Raw genomic sequence first — 21179 nt, 5'->3', positions numbered from 1 at the left:
AATTACCATGTCTAGAATAAACATACATGTGAAGAATACATAGATATTTATGCAGACTGACATAACTATTTTGAAATATGAATGAGATAGAATTATTGCAGCCCATGAAACATATTAAATCCAGTATCTTATTATAGTAATTCAAACTGAAAATTCTCACATTATGTTATCTCTTTACATATGCTATTAGATACAATAGCTTCTAAAAGCCATAACAAACCCCCTCCCACAAATTGTCTGTAATGGCACTGCAATCAAGACTAGAAAACCCTTCATATCTAAGAAATATACATACCTATATGTTCAGTTTTACCTCCTAAACCTTTAACATTTATTTCAGTCCAATCCCCATTGTTGTTTTTTTTTTACTTTTCTAAAATGAAAATAAAGATAACACTGAATATATCAATATACTTTCAGAGGTAACTTCTTTACAATTTCCAGTTAAGTGAAATAAAGGAAACCTAGACTTCACCTATTTTTAGCATATTGCAAGTAATACATTCTAAATGACAAGCATTGTATAGTGTAAGTCGTATAAATCAATTTGTTCAGTTCAGTGCAGGTATTAGTAATCAGAGATGTGATTACCTCTTTTGAAAAAATTACCTTCCCCACCCCCCGTTAAGTATAGTTTAATATATTAGTAATGTACTAAAGAATTAATAATATGCTGTACTACCAGTCCATAAACACAGCACACTGTCATTCATTTGATAAACAGATGGCAGTGGCAAATTTTACTTTTCATCATTTCAATTCTTTGAATGTCAATAAACTTTTTTACATGTGAATTCCTGGTTGTGGAAGTTTTCATGTAAGAAAAGCATTATTTTCTAGAAATAACTGATAATTTTAAAATAACCCACAGTCAACATGACTTCAATTTCTGTTGACCAACTTCAGAAGAATAATACATGGGACAATTTTCTGTTGTTCTGAGAAACTGTTAGTGATCAGTCTCAACTGTGCTTTTGACATTTTTACCCTCAGCTTACTAACATACAGTTCAAGGCTGCAATAACTAGATTAAAGTAATAACCCACCAAGTTTTGCTTCAGGCTACAATTTTAGCTGACACAAATCATCTTTCACTGGACACAGTTTATGGTTTCTAACATTAAATCACTTAGCTGCAAAGCCAGTGCTTTCATATTACAAAGTATCATTAATCTGCAGTACTGGTCTACAAATTTTTAAGCATTTATGATAAGATTGTGCTTATCTAGTTAAAATGCTTTAGTTAAAATCATAAAATCACACTGGAATCACCAGAACTCTAACAGTTCAGCACATCTTATTTGCTACTTTGTGTCAGGTGCATTGGATTTAGAGAGTAGTTTGACTTAAAATATTACATTTCTCCTTAATACAAATTAATTTTAGAAGTCAAAAATATACAGGCCTTTTCAGATTTAGTAGTGAAATGGATAAGCAGTATCAAAAAATGCAACAATAACAAGTTTTCTCTACATATTTAGCAATATGTAAGCTAAAATAAGCCAAAGAGGTGACAGTCATCATTACGTATGTCTTGAGTTGAGAAAAATATTTCTTTATTAAAATTACTGCTAATTTAAAAAGAGCTTTAAAATAAAAACAAAATTACAAATACTAGATCCAGAACATGGGAAAATTTTCTAAAGAGAATAAGCTGAAAAATTCACTTCTTAGAATCAATGGACAAAACTCCATTTGTAAATAACACTGGGACACTGAATACATTTATTACAATAAATGAAATTCTGGATCAAGACAAATAATCTCATACCAGGAAGTAAAAAAAATTATCACACAATGTTATGTTTAACATCTTTATATATCATTGTATGTCCATTTAAGATAAAAGGCAATTCAGAAGAGTAGTAATATCAACTCAGAATGTCATAATTTTATTAAATTTTTAATAATTTAATGAATTTTAAAGAAGAAGCTAGATACTATTTCTGAAAATATACTGGAGTACAGTAGACTTTATTCATCCAGCCTTTCAGTGAAATATATTGAATCACTTTTTTCATGACAGATTATTGACCAAGTAAACTCCAACAGCTTCAAGGGAACCATTATGGACACATCATGTTCATTCTGTAATGACCTGCGTTTCTTTCACAATTATTCTCAGACAACCTGACAGAGTTACTATGAATGATGCAAGATAATCATTCAAGTTGTCAATGTTTTTAGGCAGGTTTCCAGTTTCCATGCCATTCAAGCCCTCATAGTCAATCATGGAAATTAGCTGGAGTCGGTTTGTGAAAGGAGGATTGATATTCATAGCAGCAGTCACTAGTAAACAGTTATTGAAAAATTGTCAAAGAAGCTAATCAAAACAAGTAAAGCACAATTCTCTGTGCTGTGAATAGGTGGTCATAAATTTCTTTTATATATCCTGAATTTGCTAAAATATATGCTTCTTTTTTGGGAAAAAGTTGGTAATATCAAACCCAGACATAATTAATGATGCACTCCTCTGGTATTATGAAGAAGTGTACAAAAATGTTAAAAATATCTGACAACTCCCTTTGAATTTCATTCTAAATTGAGTCTATTCAGAAACTGTAATTAAAAAGTCACTTATGGTTTCCCAGTTTCAAAATGTTGTGCGGTTGTGAGACAAGATTATTCTGTACTTCAGAATTATTAATTATAAGAATAAGCTTGACATATCATAGTTTATATCATAAGCACCCAGGATTCCATATAGATATCAAGAACTTATTTTCAGCAGATACCAGTTAGGATGGAGTTAATATTTTAAATACTGCAGGTTTAGTAATACCAATAAGGGATTAAGCTAATTATTGCATGATATTCAATTTGTTAAAATGCCTTTACTTTGGAAACAATGTATTTATTTACATTTAGAAACAAAAATCTGTGAAATAACTCATACTGTTTGAAACCCAGACATTTTACCTTAATGAACTAAAGAAATAGCATTGTTTCAAAACCGGTCATGTTACAAAATACAAAAGACTACCAAGAAAGACTTATTTTTGTATTAGGGAAGCATGGTGCTTTTCACGAGTAATCCTATTGCTTCAGACCACTTGTACAGTAGAATAAAAACATTTTGTCATTCCTATCTCCTAAAAGAGATGGTAAAAAAAAAGAAAAAGGAGAATGAGAGAAAGAATCTGAGGCACTGAAGAGGATGCTGCCCTGTAAGTCAGGAAGTCCTGTTTCTGCTCCCATTGTTACCACTGACATTGCTGGTGACTTCGATGCAAAATCAATTCAGTCTATTAAGCAACTGCTTTGCTACCCATAAAACCAGAGAAAATATTTTGCCTTCTTACTACAGTGTTTTAATATATTATGCTACATATTCTTAAGTATATCCATACTTTCATTTGTAATTTGAACAATTTGGCAGAAAGGAAATGTTATTATATGTATATGTTTCCAAAAAAGCAACTCATCAATGAATATGGAACTTAAAAATAGCACAAGTGAACCGTAATGGAAATTATTTAAACAACAATTTTATGTCGATTTTTTTTTTTAGTATTCCATTTTATCAAAAAGAGTTATGCTTTATAACTTCATCTTAACTGATTCTCAATTTCAACCCTAGTTTAAAAGAAAAACACCATGCATGGCAATGTTCTGCTAACACCACACCATACACCCAGAGATTAATATTAAATATTTAAAAAATCAGTCTTAACAAAATCATTTAATGATCTTTGAAATGTTTTGAAATTATGTGTTACAATCTTCCTTTATTGTGTGACAATCAAGCTCTTTCTAAATTAAAGTATTTTTAACAGTAGTAAAAGATTTTAATGGCTATCTTAGAAAATTCCATGTTAATTTTACATACCAGTATGCAGTTGTGAGACCTTCTTTCTAAAGCTAAATCCCTTCTCTTTAAAAGTTGCTTGAATATTTATATGTGCAGACACTTTCATAATTTATACGTTTGACACTAAGTCATTATATGACCCACTGAAGAGACTTAATTAATTGGATAAGAATATGTCTGTGTAGATTCACAAATTATTCTAAACATGCTTTAAATATTTTAAATTAGAGCTTCCAATTAAAATTGTACATGTTGTATTGTCTTATGTAATTCTACTGTTCATTTTAGAAGACAGCCTCAGCTGAAAAAGCTGCATTGATGTGAGCTGAGCTCAATTAGTTTCTAATGTTCTGCCAAATTGCCTCATTACCTGTCATACTAACACACTACTGACACTTTCAAAGCTAACTTCTTTATATACACATTATTTTCTTTCTGCAAGAAAATTTGGTGAGTATAAATACAAAAATAGGAATGTGATTTACTCAAAATATTGGCTACCTGGTGAACAATTTTGATTAAAACAGGGGATAAGTAAGAATAATGTGCACCCCATTCTCTGATATTCAGACCTGTTCCAAGCAAAGCATTTTCTATGCCCCACCTAATAGTTGTAGACATAGTAGCTCATCAAATTCATGAATATTTAAATAGAAAGTGAAACTCACAGGTGTAGAATGCCCTGGGTCCCAGTTGCTTTTACTCACTTCAATAGCCCATTTGGAAGATCATATAGATGTGAGACACTTCCTCAGCTATGGCATTAAGCTCCCACAAAACAACTGCTGAAAGGCTGACAAGCCTGCAGATCCATTTAAACGTCAAAGTAAAAAGACTAGGTGTCTCTCTTAGATATTTACTGTATTTTGCTGTTCAGTATGTAGAAGAGTGCGATGTTAAATGGGCAGTTTGGCAGACTTACTTTCAGTTCATTTGGGTTTGGTTGAATCAATATAGTCAGGGCATTCCATTAGGAAAACAGGCTGATAAAAGGCCTTGGCCGTGTACTGTTTTGTGTAATGTATTGGGGATTTGTTGAGCAATTCTACTTAAATGATCAACTTTCTCAGTCTCGACCATAAAATTCAAAGTGCACTCCATTTCCTTCCCAGAAATATTCCTTAGTTTCTGAGGATATGGGTACACAGAGAAGATAATGTTGGGAGTACCTCTTTGGGTTTCTTTCAGTTTGAATCAATTACAACTCCTTTTACTAATCTGCATTTGCAGATTTACTAATCTGCATTCCTATGATAGACCTGGTTTAGGGTATGTCTTGCAAAAAATTAAGAACCAAGATCTATCTCATGGAGCAAGGACAGAGGGAGTGGTTATCATTGGTGTCCTAACCTGGATAACCAGGGAACAAGAATTGTGGTGTGCGCCTTTGAAGATATAAATTAAATATGTTGGACATTACACAGCAGATGATTTTGAATTACCTCTCTGACCTGTATATTCTAACCATGCCCGTGATGGTTTTATATTTGTAAATAGATCTGTAAAATAATCAGAATTCTTTTTGTGAATTAAAAAACAAACATGTATTTTGCATCTAGACTGACATATAAATAAATACCTCACAGGAATAAGATTTGAGGAATCTTGCTCTTTTATCCAAGTACTGGAGTTTAAAACAAAACCAAAACCGACCAGCCAACCAAAATTTCTCGGGGTAACTGAAAATATTCCCAGATCCTACAAACGATGTTCTGAAATTACACACAGATGCAAACATGACTACTTCTTCCTATATTTCTTATTACTGTAACTAGTAAGTGCTGCATAAGAAAAAAGAGATTAATAACTTAAAAGCATAAAACCAAAGAATGGAATATGAACTAGGAATACAGAAACAGCATGAATAAACTGGCTTTTTAGGCCATTGTTGAGCTCACAATTTTTGGTTACTGTTGTAAATTCTGCTCATGAAAGATCTTCTTGCAACAGGTGTTATCCTTTCCATCATATTAAGTGCAAATATTAAAGTTAAGCTGAGGGGTAATACCCTTATCAATGTTATTTGCTGCTATTGTAAAAGATTATGGCAAAATTTCTCTAAATACATTTTTGCCTGAAGACATCACAATTCAAATAAAAAGGAGCAACCTATTTCCTTGAAATGTTTCCCATCTAGTTTACCTTTAACACTGGTCAAAATGTTCCATCCTGAAAACTGATAGCACTTATTATGTACCAATCAACTATCTGACCACCTAATTTCTGAGGATTAGAACATAATTAAATGGTCCATTTGGAAACAGAGGAAATACACGGACATATCGTCCTTCCATTCCTAGCTAATATTCTCTCACAGCAGTGAATATTCAGGCTTGTGTTGGGGGAAGGGGGAGGAGCAGATCTAGTTTACTTACCATAGCTGAGTATGAAATAGCTTTACAAATTTTCCTAGCGAAATCCATACCAATTTGGAGCATTAGTGTATTTCGACACAGATGTCTCAGTAGCTCTCTTGTTTATTTTTTTTTAAACCTCCATTGATTGCAGTATATAACTAGAAGCGTGAAAATAATCATTTTCCCAATACCCTTTTTGTCTTTTTCCACTTAGCAAATATTAGACTCTCCTCAACCCTTGTTTTGAGTAAGCTGACATTAAAATTGATGTTTTTGATTAAAAAAAAATATTTCAATGTAGGTATAGCACCTATCTTGTCAAATATCTTAGCACATGAAGATCAAACATAGCAGACTTGCCATGGGAATAGCATTTGTTAATTAACTGCTGCTGCAAAGCCAACATGACGAGTATCAAGCATTGTGTATTTTATTAGTGTCTGAAAAACGTATGGCTTTGTTTGTCCGCTTTTTTGAAGAAAATTATTAGAGGTCGAGTGACAGATTAAAAAAATATATTTAGAATTTGGCAGACTTTCACCATAAGAAAAGAACAACTTTAATTTACAATACCATCCATCATTTTAAAATGTGATACACTTGCAAGACAATGTAAAAAAAGGTTTTGGCTTACTCAAAAAGTACCACATAGGATTTTATTGTTAAGCGTGTGAATTTATCTTTTTCAGATACATACCCACTCATATATACTCATTTCCAACAGATGTAAGTATCTATATATGAATTTATTATACCAAAATCTCTTAATTTTCATAAGTCCATACTTTGGTCTCTGCTTTGCTCTTACAGATCTATGATCAAAATACATTTCTATCTCCATTAATATTTCCTAGAAAAGGCATGTACTTAAATCCTTTCTCATCTGACTTTATTTTCAATAGGATTTACCATAAATGTCCATAAAATTGTCTGGAATCTCGAATTTTAGACCTTTATCGGCTCCAAAATTCTGTATTTCAGCTTGATGCATATAACCCACATTGGAAGCATCCTGCTGGACCTCATAATTACAAACATAGAAGAGGTGGTTAGGAACATGATGGTCAGGTGCAGCCTTGCCTGCAGTTACCATCAGATGGTGGAGTTCAGGATCCTGAGAAAAGGGAACAAGGTAAAATGTAGGATTGCAACCCAGGACTCCAGGTGACTTTGACCTGTTCAGGGACCCACTTGGGAGGATGTCATGGGATACAGTCCTGGAGAGGAGTCCAGGAGAGCTGGTTGATTTTCAAGTATCACCTTCTCCCAGCTCAAGAATGGCTCATCCTGATGAGCAGGAAATCAAACAATGGTGGCAGAAAGCCTGCATGAATGAACAAGTAACTTCTGAGTAAACTCAAAACAGCATGCAAGAGTTGGAAGAAGGGATAGGTGACCCAGGAGCAATGATGAAACACCGTCCAAGCATGCAGGGATAGGCTCAGGAAAGCCAAAACCCACCTAGAGTTGAAATTGGTGAGGGACAAGAAATGCAACTATTTGGGCTTCTGCAGGTATATCAGCAGCAAAAGAAAGACTAAAGAAAATGTGGATTACTGTTGAAAGATTAGGATGCTGACAAAGGACATGGAAAAGGTCAAGATGTTCTTTCTGGAATTTACTGGTAAGGACGTTCTTTGGATGAATTTCTGAGACCAGTGGGAAAGTCTGGAGTAACGACAACTCACTCCCAGAGGAGAAGTATCATGTTAGAGAACACTTAAACTACTGGGCATACACAAGTCCATGGATTCTATCAGTGTGCTACCACCAGTGTGCAGAGATCTGGCTGATGTCACAGCAAGGGCAATTTCAATTACCTTTGAAAAGTCGTGGCAATTGGAGGGTGTTCCCAAGGACTGGGAGAAAAGAAATGTCGCTCCTGTCTTTAAGGACGACAAGAAGGATGATCCAGGGAAGCATGGACTAGTAAGCTTCAATTCAGTTCATGAGGTGGTCTTGGAAGAAATAACACTTAGAACCATAAACATTAAGGACATGAAAGTAATAAATCCAAGCCAGCATGTATTTAAGAAGAAGAAATCACTTTTGATTAACATGATAGTTTGCTACAATGTCATTAGTGGCTCAGTAGGCAAGGGGGGAGCAGTGGATGTCTTAACTTGAGCAATGCTTCAGCAAGTCTTTCCACACTGTCTCCTGATACAGGAGACAACGGTAAAAAATGGAAACACGGAAAATTCCATGTAAACAGAACAAAAAGCTTTTTCACTGGACGGCTGATCAAACACTGGAATTGGTTGCCAAGAGAAGTTGTGGAGTTTCCATCCTCAGGAATATCTAAAACCTGACTAGACATGACCCTGAGCAACCTGCTCTAGTTGATCCTCTGAGGAAGGAGGTTGGAGTAGGCAATCTCAAGAGGTCCCTTCTTACCTCAATTGTTCTGTGATGTTTTAATTCTGTGAATTGGTAGAAAATCTGGACGTGATACCTTTTGTCTCATTAAAAGCATACCTGTATTATGGTGCACATGATGGACCCTTACATCTGCATGGGTTAAAATTTAAACAAAAAGAAGAAAGGCTAAACTTCTCCAGTACTTTAGAATAACATAGAAAGTAATGTTATACTAGGCTTTACATTCCCTCCCATTGCACTGGATAGAAAATAGTGATGGTCTTTTTCCCCCTACTTTCAACTTCAGCTGCATTATAGCAGCTTTCCTGAATTAAAAATAGTCATCAGATGGGGGAAGACATCCCCATCTGTAGGTAGTTTCCTTATACGGTGATGTAATAGTTTTTAAACATTAACTCAACACAATCCTTGAAAGGGCAGGAAAAAAGAATGGCAAGTCAGGAATTTAAAAGCAAAATCAGGAGGACATTTCCTTCATGTATATACTCAAACATTTTACAAAGGTGCCCTTTTACAAAGGTGCACCTGAACGAAAAAAAAAACCAAAAAACGCACAACAAAAAACCCACAAACAAACAAACACAAAACAAAACCCCCAAAGACCACCACAAAACAATAGCAAATCAATTTTGTGTCTCAGATTATCATTTTTTATTTTTGCCAAATGCTTCCAGATGCAATCAATCAGAATGAAGACTCCAAAAAGAAGGAAGGCCAAAGCCAAACAAGAATTCTACAGAGCTTTAACAATATTTCCTAGTAGGTGTGTCCTGAAAAATCACACTTCAGTTTTCAATTGACTCCAAAGCGCTCCTCTGTTTAATGTTATGGTTCCTCAAACACATCATTCCATAGCAATGCTGATTTTCTAAGATACTACAGAGGCTGAGGAGAAATACACTTAGATATGTTGTGGAAGTCCAGAAAACAATTGTGTCTCTCCTGAATTAGTATAAGAGGCATTTTTAAGGCTTATCTCACATACCTGTGCTTTTGAAGTGCTGTCAGTGTTCAATTTATGGTCGGCCAGAAAGAGAGCCCAAGAAAGGGCATGATTCTTTAACCTGATCTTGAGGGCATTCAACTAGCCAGAGCAAGTTCTTGGCCCTTATCTTCAGGACTTCAAACATCTACAATAATGGATTCCAGCTCCTATTGTAAAACCTAAAAAATACTATACTTCAAAGTTGGCAATCAATAATTTTGTATGATGGTTTCTATTGAAAAGTAAGTTACACTGTGAAATATATTTCAAAGGCTGCGTAACAGGCAAGCTGTCAAAAAACTCTGGCAAAAGTGCGTGCAGATAAAGGGTTAAAAGTAAAATTATGCTGCAGATGATGGTGGTAAATGATGCTGATAAAGACTCACAAATTAGAGTATTTTGATAAATGCCAAGAGAATCAACATTGTACACTGAATTTTAAGAGTCAAGTTTACTTTTTTAAAATTTGCACTCACCAAAGTGACTTTTCTTTATCATCATCACTTTCAGTACACACACATCAGATTTCTTTAAAAACATTTTATAAACAGCATTCAGTCATAGATGTTCTTTTCTACAGCTGAACAGTTGAAATGTTAAAATTCCTGTTAGAGTGGAAAAAAAACCCACCACCATCCCCTCATCATAATTAGCTGATCTTCTGGTATAATTGAACTGTGGTCCATTAAAGAATATTACAGACATGAGTGGAGGGGAGGAAGGAAGAGAAAGGAAGGAATAAAATGAAACCAAACCCAACTAACCTGATCAGAAGTAAATTTGAGAACTAAAATTTGAGAAAAAGAGCATTGATTCCTTATGGAGTCCTGAAGCCAAAAAGGTACTATATGTTCCTGTGCCAAAACACAGTTCTTTTTCTCAAATTTTTTCTTCTCCAGACTTTCTATTTAAAGGTGGGAGTAGTAAATATTGATTCTATTTTAAAAGTAGGATATTGGTAAAAACCAGTGATTTCTTTAATGCTTATAAATATCTGTCTAAATAATGATTAAAGCCCAGACCACTATGCTGTTATTCTTCCATATCGCAATAGTGCTGCTGTTACTACTAGAATACATTCAGCAGCCTTCACCGATTGCAGCAGGAGATACCAAGTTCTTAACAGTTCCAAATATAAGTGCAGTTATTCTGGCACACCATATAGATGTAGGAATTCGGTTTGAAGCAACATTTTTTTAAAGTGAATCCTGCCTAATCCAAATCTCACAGTGCAATTACCACAGTGCAAAAAATAGCACGTTCCCCTCCCAGCAGTGCTTCCGTAATAAACTGTCATGTACTTTTAACTGGAAAGATTATCCCTTTGTTAACACAGAACTTAAATGCCTTGTGATAGCATGAATTTTCCAGACAAGCATGACCAGATTTTATTTAATTGCATTTCTCAGCAACATGTTTCAAAGAAATGATAATTTAGAAATGTGTAAAAGTGTCAGTAAAAGAAAAAAAAAATGTCAAAATCGCATAACTAAAGGGTCGGAGGAAATGCCAGTTTTATGAAGCAGTTCAGCCTATCAAATTTAGCCACAGCAGAATTGCATAGATCCTACAACAGGGAAATTGTATTATTATGCTTTGAAAACATTTTTCAATCCCTAATGTAAAACCAGAACATAACATGCAATAAAATCACACACACAAAGAAAAAAAAACAAAAAAAAAAAGAAAAGGACTATGGTCAATATATTAAATACTCATCAACCAAAGCATAAGGTAAGAAAGTGTCATCTTGTAGTCCCACAAACACAGTGCTCTGACAACAGGCTGCAAGCTTTGCAATATGCTGACCACATGGCCTTGTCAGGCTTTGCCTGGACTTGTCCTGGCCTGCCTATAACCTTGTGTTAGCTTGTTAGCTGTAATCAAAATTATCTAATGACCAAGTGGCTGCTACCTACTTTGATTGAGCTTTTGCTTTGCTTTGCACAATTGCGACACACAATGCCTAGCGTTACGTGAGTAGGGTGCTATGTTTTGTGACTAACAGATCATAATATCAAATACTTGTTCTGTGTAGAGCTGTTTATGGCCCCTCATTAAAATGTTAGCTTGAGGAGTACAAGACACAGGATACTAGCAGAAGCCTTGAAGTAGAGGCACAGATTGATACCAGAGGGTTACAGACAACTCAGCCACAGTCAATTAATGGTTATCGAGGAAACAAAACCTTGGGAAAGAGGAAAAACAGTTTCAAGGGTAACAAGGAGAAGAAAGAGCAAGAGCCCAAGGATCTAAATCACAGCACATACATTCAGTGGATATTGCAAACTCATGCCAAAAGAGCAAGGTGCAGAGTATGCTAACGAAAACATAATGCCCCCAAGCTGACCATGAAGAGAAGAATCTATAAATTGTAACACCTTCAGGGAAGGAACTTCCCCATATGAAAATCAGCCTTCTCCTCCTGGAGGACTTTGGATGATGACAGCTCATCATAACCTCTTCCTTTCAGCCTGAAGCCACTGGGCTCAGGAGCCAGGGCAGCCCTGCAAGGGTGAATGTAGCACCGAGAAAGAGGTAGATAATAGAAAGGTTTTGTTTATTAGTCTTAAGCAAATTAATTAATACTAAAACCATTGCTATCATCATAAATGGACTAATAACAATTCTTTGAAAAAAAATTAAAACTTGAACAGATAATAAATTCTCTGCTTTTCATAGAGGTTGTACTCCTTCAGCCTCACACAAACTGCAGCATTTATAGGGCAGAAGTCTGATGGAGAAGTCACACAGCCTAGTCTTGGGAGACGACGAACTGCTTGTGACGTCAAAGACACATTTTAGAAGGAAAGAAGTATCAGCTTGTGGACAAAGCTTGAGTATAGAAGTGAGGGAAAAAGTGTCCACCTAACTGCGAAGTGTGTCAGCTGTGAGAGGCTCATGCTTTTAATGTTAAAGAGGCAAGAACATAAATGACAAAAAATCTGAAGTAAACCAATCACCAAAAAAATGTGAACTGTGCCTTTACAGACTGCTGAGAGGAAGTGATCTTTAGGCTATGCATGCAATGCATGCGATATAATCAGATTATATCAATGAAAATAGAATTTTATAAAAACTAATAAAAAGCTAGCAGAGCCCGATGATTATAAGATGAAAATATGCTTGTTAAAATATCAAGACCACAAAAATTTTGATGTTCTGTACAACATTTTCCATTAGTTACTAGAAGGAAACACAATGCAATGTATCAACAGAAAGCAGTTCTTGGCAGAAGTAAATTATAATGAAATGAGAAATTAATAGACACTTTGATGACCAAATCTCAAACCCCAGTATTGATTCAAAGCAATATGCCTGGGATACCAGGAGGCATGAAAGACTGCTTCAGAAGCTAGAATGATTGATATTACTATTTTGTGTGTGTGTGTTACAGAATTAGAATCCTGGGAAGGGGGGGGCACACGACACATGACCATGCTAGCCTAAGCCTCATATTTAGGCAATACGTTGAGGACTTTCATCCCACCCTATGTATGGAATAAGCAACTCCCTTCAGAGAGAAAACCAAGTTTTGCTTTGCTTTGCTTTATATTTCCTGTTTAGATATGCACTATGGCTCCACTTCTTCTTGACAGATGCTCCTGACAGCTTACACAGTGTGTATGCAAAACCTGAAGTTGTTCTTACTACAATCAGTGAACTGAAACTGACACACAACTCTGAAAAGAGGACCTCCAGGTACTAACAACAAGAGAGGGAAAAGCAAACTTGTTTTCAGCTTTAATTTGTTTTGCTCAATTGAAATACATGATAGAATGAATAAGGAAAGGTAGTCGAGGCATAAGTCAAGAACCTGCAACAAAAGAGCTCAGGCATGCGTATTAAACTTCCCTTGGCTGGTTTACCAAAGTAAAACTGGGGCTGCAAGGAAGAGTTCACTTCTGCAAAAAGACGTTTAAGAAATAAACTGGAAAATATAGAGGTGTTGAAATGCAGCTAAGTTTCAGGTGCTTCATTACCTGTGTTATTAAGCAGCATCCAGTTACATAGAGTGCTGTTTTGGCAATAAGAAATCTGATCTCCATCTTTGAGTGTGCCAGAATTAAACATTGCCAATTAGGTATATTATTCTATCTCCTTAAATTACTTTTACTAGATCACAGCATTTGGCAATAATATAAATACTGCTCTTTTTTTTCCAGGTAGAATGATGCAATACCTTTAAATGAGTCTACAGTTAAACTGTTAAATTATGTGCCATAAAATAAGCACGGCTTGTCATTTACTCCTGATATATTCTTGAGTGTGTTCTTAGGTTACCGACAGCTACAGTCTGCAAATCATGTAATAATTTGAAACATATGACAGTCATTTTCTCAAGTCTTTTGTGCTAGCAATTATTATATGGCATCTTAAAATTATGTACCAGAAGGTTGAATTGTGAAATAATAGAAAGCTCCAAGACGTGCCCATACCTGAGTATAGCACAGCATTTCAAAGAGGAACCCTCACTGCACAAGATAAAGAAGAGCGAAGGGGAGGGAAATCTGTACTGACAAATAAATTTGAAAACTTTTACCTCCAACTGGGGAGGAAAGAAGAGGTGGGATGAGGGCAGAACGGAGAGCGGTTAGAGTACAGTTCCTCTGGGAGAGGCTCTCTTCCGAGTTTCCTGCTTCAGTGGGACCCAATAGGAATCACAGAATCACTTTGGTTGGAAAAGACTTTTAAGATCATTGAGTCCAACCGTAAACCTAACGCTACCAAGTCCACCACTAAACCATGTCCCTAAGTGCTACATCTACACATCTTTTTAAATACTTCCAGGGGCGCTGACTCAACCACTTCCCTGTGCAGCCTGTTCCAGAGCTTGATAACCCTTAAGAAAGAACTGAAGGGCCAGGAGACTTACACATGGTTGTTTTTTTTCCCCTGAAGCATACAGCCACTGCCAAACCAGTCTGCTCCATAATGCTTGTTGGATCTCAGGTGCACAACCAGATGCAGACAAGACTATGTACAAATGCATACATCCTGAATCCCAAAGACAGGAGGGTTGGTAGTGATAAATATACAGAGAGAGATGAAATATGGGAAAACTCAAGAAGAAAAGACCAGTAATGTATTGTTGTGTACTGACAGAGACTGCTACTAGTTTTCTCCCAATGTATTGTAGCAACTTAAATTTTAATCTCTCAACTGGCATGCCAAATGCTAACGGGAAAAGGCAGGATAGATTCCTGTCTTTTCTTGCTGTTGGGCAACTGTGGGTAGCAGGAGACTATTAGAGGGTTTGTTCATGTAAATCCAGCTGCGGAGTTTAACATGTCAGAAGCAGCTGTTTACACTTGAAAAAAACAGTCTGAAATCCCCCCAAAGGAAACGTAGGAGAAGATTTGGAATTTATTCTTATTTTATAAAATTTCAGAAGAAGAAGTCATTTTCACACCAAGAAGCCTTATTTCATAGATAAGGTATGAAACAATATTTGCAAATTTTTATACAGTCCTCAGTGTTAGCACGATGCTAGACTGTGTGAAGTTCAGAAAACAAAAGCAAACAAAACCAGAGTATTTCTCCTCTCTGCATGAGTCAAGATAAAACAATTTAAGTGTAAATATTTTGAACTAATGACTCTGAATCAAGTAATGTCTGCATGTAAGGACATCAAAACCAGAAAGTAATTGATCTTTTGTAAATCTAGATTTTTAGAACAGGATTGAGTGTTCAAAGGCAGGTCAAAATAAGTCCCATATGACTCTTTTAACCAGTAAATGTTTATGTATTTTAGCGCATATTTCATGTAAACTACATATTGGGTTCATACACATGGCAGTAAAAACGAACTCTAATCTCCAAATTTAACCACTGAGCCCAAACCAGACCTTTCTCTTTGAGTTATTGAGTCTGGAATTCTGATTCAACAGGACAGGAGAAAATTACTGATGCCCAGTATAATTCACTGCTAATGATTATGGCTCTCACTAGATAGAAAGTAAGAATTTACTTTTCTTGGACACAGAAAGGGAATCAAACTTGAATCCTACAACATTCCTGATTAGATAACATACTCTGCTCATGAAGGAATATATAAAAAGGAATCTTCTTTTGTAATATTTTAAAAACATATGAGAGTTACTAAAACAACTTGCAAGGGTCCTGATACAGACAGTTATAAGATTCTGGAGTACAGTAAATAGAATCCATATTAATTGTGTCCTTCAGGGAAAAATTACCTATTACATTTTTAAAAAGGTAATGAGTTCCATTTCATAAAAAAAGAAACAAGAGCAAGGTTTAGTGACCTGAATCTCTTCGTAGCATTAAGCCTGAACCCTGAGAGGATTAGAAGTCCTGTAATTTCACTATCATTTTCACTATACCCCAGGATTTCCTAACAACTAAGTAGAGGTAAACCTCTGCTCCATACATTCTGGACTGTGGATGTCATTCCCAGGTGCTTACTCTTATTGTGCACTATATATAAGGAATGTAGGTGCCTACAGCTGGTTTTGAATATTAGGCATTGCAATGCCTAAGTGTGTTTATGGATCTTGCCCAAAGTCATTTTGCCTGCTAAATGACATCATCTCCTAAGTCACATTGATTTTTCTTGAAACTAGGCTCCCAAGTCACTTCAGTCCTTTGAAAACCGCTATATAAGGCTGGCAAGAGATTATTCGCTAAACCACAGACCCGTTATCTCTTTCCCATCACAACAGCTATTTCTGTCTTAAAGAAAGAGAATTAGTCGCATAACTGAAAATGGCAGTGGTGGGAAGCATAGTTTGTTTTGTTTGGTTTTTTTTCCAAATACAAACATACCTGCTTGGCAAATGAGGTTTTAAACAAAATGGATGGCGCTTGCTTGAAATCATAATTCTTCCTATTGCATAGACCGTAAATAACAAGTAACTGAAATGGTGTAGTACTTAATATACGTGCCTTTAGGGAGAAAAAACTTAGGCAATAAGCCATGTCATAAATAAATATTTAGTATATTTGCCCTCAAAGCACTTCCATCCCATTTTACCAGGAAGAGCAGTATTTGAAGTGTTCCATATAGAGCAGTTTGACCCAAAACAGAACACACTTGATTACTCAGTTGTGCTACAGACAACAGGATTAAAAATAGTATTTATTTTTATTTTTCAGTTCTTTTCTGAAATTCAGAAAAATTCTCTACCAGTATTATTTTTTAAAAAGTAGGAAAAAAAAACCAACAAAAAACCAACCAAACTTTTGCAAACTGTTTCATACACTGAAATGGCTACAAATTGCCTCACTATGCAAATGGAATTCAGAAGCATAGAGAGCTATCTTCTTTGGAAGTAATTGCTCTTAGGATTAAAATAGCATCACTGAAATAATTCACTGCAATGAAATTTATTCATTTTGCTTTAAAATTTCTGCAAAACTTTGCATGCCCCAGAATTACAGAAGAAAGGGTAAAACCCAGGTTGCTGTAACCACATTTACAAGGTGTAGTGTGCCTGTCCTTGCATTCCATGCACTCAGGAGATAATAGGGAAGAGAGAATAAAGTGATACTTGCCCTTTCCTGTCCCTGTCTTTGGTTTATAGGACTGCTGTCAATACTAGTCCTGCTCAAGGAGGAGTGCAAGATTGTGCTTAACTCTTTTTTTAAGTACCTCATGTCAGTCTTGAAATGCTCCATTCCTTTTATCTCTTGTCCTTGTTTCCTGTTACATACATGTTGTATCCACGTTTTTCACTGTATTTGTGTGGAGAAATATACCCATATGGGTCAGAACTTAACTGGATGGAATAAAACTACTTTTCATCTGAGGCCGCTTCATAGAAACAGTACTAATTTAAAGTATACCCTACAATAAACATGATACTTGGGAATCAATGTTATGTATAAATTACAGTCATGCTTAGATATACAGGCTGACAAGAATTGATGGCAATTTTTCTATCCCTTTTAGAATAATTTGTAACATACAATACATCCTGTCAGGTACAATGTGCTGACATCTTTGCCCAAAAGGACAAAAAGAGTAATACATAACAATAAACTCCCAGGGCAGCATCAATTAACACTGCCAGACTAAGCAGTTCTTCTTACTTATCTTACTAGACTGGCTTATTTAATAAACAAAACAAGACTTCTCAAGAGGATTGTAATGTCATTAGTTTTATTCTTCTCTTCACCTCCTGTGCTGAATAGGATTTGTTTGCTTTTTTTTATAGTTAGCTGTACCTGTCAGAAATGTGGCATGTATTTTCTTATCCTGAAACTTTATGTCCTTTAGTAATATTTCTCCTAGGCATCCTCTGCGGCATTCAAATAGGGCCATGGAGTACAGCAACTTCTCTTTTTTCTCTTTTAAGAGTTTTGGTTGTCTTTTTTTTTTTTTTTTTTTTTCCTTGAGTACATTTTTTTTTGCTAACTGTCCCATATTTTTTACTTCTTTCTTTTTTTCTACTTTCACTGAAATATTTTCACTTATGCAACACTATTTAAACCTTGGCATGATCAAAGTCTATCTGAGGTACTTGGAAAAGTAACAAATTACTTCATCAATTATATTACTATATAAAGACAAGACCTAAGAAGGAAAAGTGAAAAATGGAACAAACTTGGCAACACATCTGCACACACAAAAAAGTCAGCTTTTTGTAATATTATTATTTCCTTCATAATTTCCAAAGTATAATAGACCACTGAAAATTTGGAGGGTTTTTGCTGAATCTGAGGATTGCGGGTGCATTGCAATAACACAGAGAAGGTTAGGTAGCACACTGAGGTATAATAAGAATGGCTTCCCACGTCCCACAAGACTCTGGGATTTCACCCAAGAAATAAAAATAGATTTCTAAAAGAGTTTTTGAAAGAAAGTAAAAAAAAAAAAACATAAAAAAATAATAAGACTACGAGAACCAGAATAGCGAAAGGCTGACTATTTCAAGGCATTCTTCTGGGACCTAAGACCAGGCTTAAAGTCCTTGGTCTATCAGAGCCCTTTCTAGGAATACATCATGTTCTGAGACGAGCCTCTGACTTTTGCACTCAGAATAGATACTCCACCCTGAACCCTAGGATTTTGTCTTGTGAAAATCTCCACCTACATGTTTTTGTTCCATAAAAAGTCCAGTACTCGGATCACATCTGGCCTAATTCCCAGAAACTTGTGGAACTTTTTCAAAACTTCTCCCTCTCTTCCATGAGCACACAGGAATAAAACTATATGAAATAAATCCTGTAATTCAGAAGTTATCTTTTGGAAGGCTGAAGCAATTTTGGAACATTTTAATTTTTTTTAAGACAATATTGCAATGTATGGCTAATTATTATTTAATACAGGATCTCCTGTCCTTGTCAGTGTATGCATTAAAGCATATGTATAAATGACACATGGTAGGCTCTTAAAGTCCCCAGCATTTTAAAATGAAGTGGGCACATACACAATGACTAGAAAAATAAATTATTGCTCTTGCTTTCTTTTTGGTTACCAAATCCAAGTTTAGGTCAGACCACAATGTCAGTATTACCCACTCTAACTTGATGACTTAAAAATAACAATTTCAGTGAAACCTTGTATCCTATTACCTGTGTCCTTGGAAGAAAAGAATATTCTCCATAAGGGTGGACAGTAGAGTTTAAAAATCAACTATTGCTACAGGAAAGGTAGCTAAAGAACAATGAAGTACCACAAAGAACAGTCTGGGCATGGTATGACACTGAGTTATTCTCCCCAACTGAAAGTAAAACCAAAAAGTATTCCTAAACAAAAGAGCTCTCAAAATTATTTGTTTGGAACTGAAGTAAACCTTTTATTTATTTTTATTTTATTTTTAATTTATTTTATTTCCAGAAATGAAACCATTTTTCTACAGTTATCAAAATAATTATATTTATCCTTTCTAAGAAAAGTGATTTTTTTTCTTTTATATATAAAAGACATAATAATATATATAATGTATAAAGAAAAACAGGAAGTCAAGGCTTATGCCAATTAATGCTATCTGTAATTCTCTGCTATTAGCCAGATAGTCAGAAAGAATTAACATTCTCCATTTTCTTTTCTAACTGATAAACCAGAAAGAATGATCATTTGAAGCATTATTTTTAAGGAGGTCCTTACCTTTGAAGTATTTTGCAGTTCCTTTTGGCAATTTATTGAAATGGAATATTTACCTGTTGTAAAGAAAGTAAGGTATTATTAGTGATATCTCAGAATCCACAGATAAAGTAAATCACCTTAATTGGTTAAATATATAGAGATTAATGTTAATTATGTTCCCCTCAGTGTATTTCTATAATTTTTATCAAGGAAACTTCAGGGTTTGAAAAATGTGATATGCTCTTAGAATTGCAAAAAAATTAAAATAATTATGCTCGATGTGATTCAAGTAGATCTTAAGTGCTGATCTACTTATTTTTGTATTTATAGGCAAACCACCTTTATTAGTCTGAGCATATATCAGTACTTGTTTTACGTATGTACCTACAGATTTTTCTACAACCTCTGGGATCCAAGTGACTATGCCTACAAAGAAAATTGTCCAGCATTTTCTCGTATCTCATTCCTTTTCTATTCATGCACTCCCTCTTGTTTAGCACTTATGTTTTAAGTTCCAAGGCCACTTATTATTTCTCCAATTGAACAATATCTTGGACAACCGAATTCTGACTTGGCAGTGTTATGGCAATAAACAGACAAAATAAATACTGTATACCACTTAGTATATGGTAGTATGGTTTGGTGCATACAAAGATTAAGTCTGCATCAAATAAGTTTAATTTACAAACTCAGGAAACACCCACCACCACCACCACCCCCACCCCCACCCACACAGTTTCCAGAGTTGTAGGACTAAAATCAACTTATTTCTCATTCTTTTCATGACTCAAATAATCACAGAATACATATTTCTTTGAAATCTCGCCTTATTTCCTGTTAGGCTGTAGCATTTGGAGGTATATCCCGATAGAGTGGAAGTCTCATAAATGCAGCTTTTTGATAGGAGCACATCAAATTTACTGTCTCACTTCACTGCTTCTATTGTATTTCATTTATTTTCATCACTGCAAAAGTACAGGAATGATAACTGAAGCTTTCTTTTGTCTTTGATTGGAAAATGTGAACTAATACCCCCAAGATTGCATATGTCTATGATAGCAATGTTTCACTCTGTCCTGAAAGCATAATTTTCAGGAGTCTGTTGGTAAAAAGTAGGCTGGTTTCATTTCTGCCACTAACAAAGTTTTTACTGAAAGTGTTCCCAAAGTGTCATTGCAGAAAAAAACACTAAGTTCTTGAGAGGGAAAGTACAAGGACAGGTGAGGAAAAAAAATTCTTATTTGAAAAGATAAGGTAAAGGTTTTCACTCTTCCCTACAGTATTTAAAACTACTTGTAAAAACCATGATGCCTTCAGAAATACATACAAAACAAAGAAAATTGCAGTTAAATACATTTTATGTTTAAAATTTCTTTTAAAATTAAGTTAGTAACGTTTTAATACAGGAATTATAATGTAGTAAAAATGGGATAGATTTACAAAACTATTCTGTGTCAATATGTCAGCCTTGATAATGGGAAAGGCTGAGAAATATAGGAAAAATATGACACACACACACACACCCATTTAGTTTCACATAAAAAACTGTATTACTAATTGGAATGACATGAAAAAAAAAATGTCCCAAAT

At 35.0% G+C, this 21179-nt stretch overlaps 1 long non-coding RNA gene across 2 annotated transcripts in view; it reads right to left on the bottom strand.

The window, feature by feature from the left end:
* The window catches only part of LOC114017579 (uncharacterized), a 631873-nt gene that overhangs the window by 407497 nt on the left and 203197 nt on the right, over window positions 1-21179 (bottom strand). For both annotated transcript variants that reach the window (XR_008730719.1, XR_008730720.1), the window contains exon 3: window positions 19611-19663. This is a non-coding gene — a long non-coding RNA (uncharacterized LOC114017579). The remainder of the gene's footprint in view (window positions 1-19610; window positions 19664-21179) is intronic.

The sequence above is a fragment of the Falco cherrug genome, chromosome 1 (assembly GCF_023634085.1).
Source record: "Falco cherrug isolate bFalChe1 chromosome 1, bFalChe1.pri, whole genome shotgun sequence".
Lineage (NCBI taxonomy): Eukaryota > Metazoa > Chordata > Aves > Falconiformes > Falconidae > Falco > Falco cherrug.
Note: the sequence above shows the minus strand (reverse complement) of the source record. Positions and strands in the feature narration are given on the sequence as shown.